This window comes from Penaeus chinensis, chromosome 30 (genome assembly GCF_019202785.1).
Source record: "Penaeus chinensis breed Huanghai No. 1 chromosome 30, ASM1920278v2, whole genome shotgun sequence".
NCBI classification, from domain to species: Eukaryota; Metazoa; Arthropoda; class Malacostraca; order Decapoda; family Penaeidae; genus Penaeus; species Penaeus chinensis.
This window is the reverse complement of record NC_061848.1, coordinates 17,956,702-17,961,701: the sequence shown is the minus strand read 5'-3', so window position 1 is coordinate 17,961,701 and position 5,000 is coordinate 17,956,702.

Below are 5,000 nucleotides of genomic sequence, written 5' to 3'. Positions count from 1 at the left end.
ATCAACAATGAAAATGTGATTTAAAATGATAATAGTAATAACAATAACAGTAATATTTTTTTATTATCATTATGATGATTATAACAATGTTGATAATAATACCAATAAAAATAACAATAGTAGTTGTAGTAATGATATTAATAATAATAATAATAATAATGGTAATACAAATAACAATATAAATGATAATAATGATAATAATAATAATAATGATGGTAATACAAATAACAATATAGATGATAATAATAATAATAATAATAATAATAATAATAATAATAATAATATAAATAACAATAATAGTAATAATAATAATAAAGATAACAATACTGATGAAAATAAGGATAATGTTAATAATGATAATCCTAATGACAGTGATATTAATAATAATGAAAATAATAATAACAACAATATTGATGATAATAATCAAATAATAATAATAATGATAACAATAATAATAATAACAATAATAATAACAATAACAATAATAATAATAATAATGATAATAATGTCATAATGATAATAAGGATAATGATGACGATGATGACGAAAATGATATTGATAATAGTGATGATGATAATAATAATAATTATAATAATAATAATAATTGTTATAATAACAACAGCGATAATAATAATAATAATAATAACAGTAATAATAATATCAATAATAACTATAATGATGATAATGAAAATCATAATAATCTGTAATAATGATAACAATAATAACAATAATAACAATAATAGTAATAATAATAATGTGAATAATGGTAATAATAATAATGTGAATAATAATAATAACAATAATATAATAATAATAACAATAATAATAATATTGATGATGATGATGATTAGGAAAAGGAGGATGTTGATGAAAATAAGTACATTCATAGTAAAAGTGATGGTGTTAATGATAATAATAACAACAAAAACAACAATAATAATGGTAATGCTAATGATACTGCTAATGATAATAATAATAATAATAATAATAATAATAATAATGATACTAACAATAACAATAACAATAACAATAATACAATAATAATAATAAAACTACTACTAATAATAATAGTAATGCTATTATTAGAAATAAAATAGTAATATTAACAATAATGATAATAATGATAATAATGATAATGATGATGATGATGATAATAATAATAATAATAATAATAATAATAATAATAATAATAATAATAATAATAATAATAATGATAATGGTAATAATGATAATAATAATGATAATAATAATAATAATAATAATAATAATAATAATAATAATAATAATAATAATAATAATAGTAATAGTAATAATAATACTAATAACAATAATAATAATGATAATAATAACAATAATAATAGAAATAATAATGATAATGATAATGTTAATAAAAAATAACAATAATGATAATGATAATGAAATAATAATAATATTGATGATAAAACAAAATTAATTATAATAATATTAATAATAATGATGATAATAATAACAATAATATAAAACAATAATAATAACAACAATAACTACAATAATCATAATAATAAAAAAATAATAACGATAATAATAATCATTAAAATAATAATGATAAAAATAATGATAATAATAATAGTTATTACAAAAATTTTAAGAAGAAAAATTATAATACTAACAATAATAATAATGATAATAATAACAGTAATAGTAATAGTAACAATAATAATATTAATGATAATAATAATAATAATAATAATAATAATAATAATAATAATAATAATAATAACAATAATAATAATCATGAAACATTTTATGATGATAATAATAACGATAAGAATCCGGTGATGATGATAACATTTTAAGTTGTAGTAGCTATGATAATAATAATAACGATAATAATGATAATAAAAAATAAATTAATAACGATAATGACCATGATGATAATGATAATAAAGATAAGAACAATAATAGTAATATTGATACTTATGATAAAAATAACAATAACAATAATAACAATTATAATAAGAAGAACGATGATAACGATAATAATAACAACAATGATAATAATAATAATAATAATAATAATAATAATATGATAATGATAATAATAATAATAATAATAATAATAATAATAATAATAATAATAATGATAATAATAATAATAATAATGATAATAATGATAATGATAATAATAATAATAATTGTAATAATAGTGTTAATAATAATGATAACAGTAACAATTGATATGATGATAATGATAATCGTGATAATGAATATGATAATGATGATAACCATAATGAGAGTACTCATACTGATTTTGGCAACAAAGAAAACTAATACCAAAGCCAAAAAGGGTTATGCTATTCTGTGACAGTGATGCTGTTATGATAACGAATGATTAAGATGTTCTTCGGTGCTAAACGCTGACCTTCCAAAAGAAGGTCAGCCTTATTAAACACGGGAGCCTGGCTGCCTCTTTCGAAGTCACTTCCATTCATGGCTGACCTACTTCTCTGTCAACCATGAATGCTTATATCAATCGAAACATCTTTATAAGTCGGATGGGTATCTGAGCTGTCTATGGTTCCAATCAGCGATTCGCAACCCTGAAAGACAAACTTTTATAAGACAAACGCGAAAACCGTACCTTTTCTAGGCATCATTACCATCTTCCAACAGCGACCTTTCTCACTAATAACATGGTAAATGATACTGGCTATGCTTTCCCTGCTACGCATAGTATACCGTCAGTTTTTATATGAGAAGGATTTAAGGAATATTCCACTTCAATTTCTCGTTCTAGAAAATACATTCAGGTATGATTTCAACCTTATTCGTCATATTCCCTCTTGCCATCTGAAACCAGACTGTGTTCCCCCTGCCTATGGTATAAGACCTTCATGGTCTAAGTTCGATTTGCTGTACAGTACACAATTTTCCACGACACTTTGCGCCCAGCACTTTCCAACCAAATGTCACCTGGTTGCACATACATTATGGTTCACTTGTACTGCCGAAAATCACTCTTCTCATTAGTATAGTATTTTACTAAATGTGTGCATATCTATTTTATAGAATTCTTAGTCATCTATATAGTAATAGTAACTACTATGAGTAACCAATCCTGATTACCAAAACAATATCTGATTTGCTGGCAACTGCAGCAAGAGCAAGAACTATTATTCTCTTGTGAAATGGGATGCAGTTGTGTGAAGATTCGAAACTGAATTAATGCTTGTGCAACATTATATCCTTGCTCTGAGCCGTTATCCTCTCCTCACAAACCCTTATTGAACAACCTTCAACATCCTGGATGTAGTCATATCATTCCCCCCTTTCTAGCGTTTTTCAATAGTTGTGTATATGTATGTGTGTGTGTGTGTGTGTGTGTGTGTGTGTGTGTGTGTGTATGTGTGTAAATATATATATAGTATGAATATATATATATAATATATATAGATAGATAGATAGAAACAAACGAGTAGGTATCTATGTGTGTGTATGTGTATGTGCTTCTAAATCAATTATCAATTGCGCTCTTGAATCAAGCAGTAAAAGGTCAAGTGTCCACTTGTTGTTATACAAACACCACTGAGGTCTAACATATCATCCCTGTTGTCTCATCGAGAATTCCCTCCTCGTCACACAGCAATGACTAAATAAATGCATGAATACATCTTCCGTAACTGTCACTGGAATGAAGTGACGGCTAAATTGCAGCAGCAACCTGTAGGTCACGCTCAGCGGAGACCTTGAGCCCGTCAGCTGGGATGACGCTGCAGGAAGAATCACGAGAGGAGCCTTGCTTCTCACGCCAGAGACGCAGCTCACACGCACGCGCGTTGTTCGGCAGGAAAATAATTGTAGACGATTCACAGAGGCAGTCTTTGTGTCTGCAATACCGTAAATGCAAAAGCTATTTCATCATAATGTCAAGGAGATATTTTACATTTCATGGAACCACTTAAGAAGCAAAGTAGAAATGAACTCAAAGTGAAGAATCTTCTCTCTTTATAACAGCAATGTCAAATTATTTTTTTCTGTAAATTTCAGTGCGTGTGTATAAAGATCATTATTAAATTTCTGTATCATCTAATATCACATGTGCAAGGATTCACCATTTTATATTTGAGATCTTTATTTAAGCAGATCTTTATTTATGTGTGTGTATGTATATATATATATATATATATATATATATATATATATATATATATACATATATATGTATGTGTGCGTGTGTGTGTGTGTGTGTGTGTGTGTGTGTGTGTGTGTGTGTGCGTATATGTGCATATATATATATATATATATATATATATATATATATATATGTGTGTGTGTGTGTGTGTGTGTGTGTGTGTGTGTATGTATATATATATATATATATATATATATATATGTATGTATGTATATATATGCGTATATGTATATATATGTATATGTATATATGTGTACATAGACATATATGTATATCTGAATAAGTATATATATACACATATAAGTTACATATGTATAACTTATATGTATATATGTGTATATATATAACCAATATGTGTATATATACATATATGTATATCCATATACATAACATATATGTATAGAAATTCATGCACTTGTGGTATTAGATGATTCAGAAATACTATATTGGTCAATATAGTATGTGCAAGAATGCATCATTTTACAACTTAGATATCCATTTAAGCATTCTAAAAAATCTTTTATATTCTAATGGAAATTTCTGTCCCTAACATCTTCCAGATTTCCACATTATGCCTTTATTTTCAAATAGGATTCAGAAAATCAGTATTGTTTGCACAGAAAGCGAGGATTCTCAAGCCTCTTCGCAATAGCTAATGGGCATCGGAGTGAGTCTGCTGGCGACGAGTCTTCGGTGCAGAAGATTTCTAGAAATGTGACGTGAGTGAAGCGTTTTCTGTTCCGCTGCCTTCATTATTCCACCTTTTCTAAATGTCACTTGCTCTTGGACGGCAGCGGGAAGGAAAGGAAGGCTCGGTGGCGCTCCGACA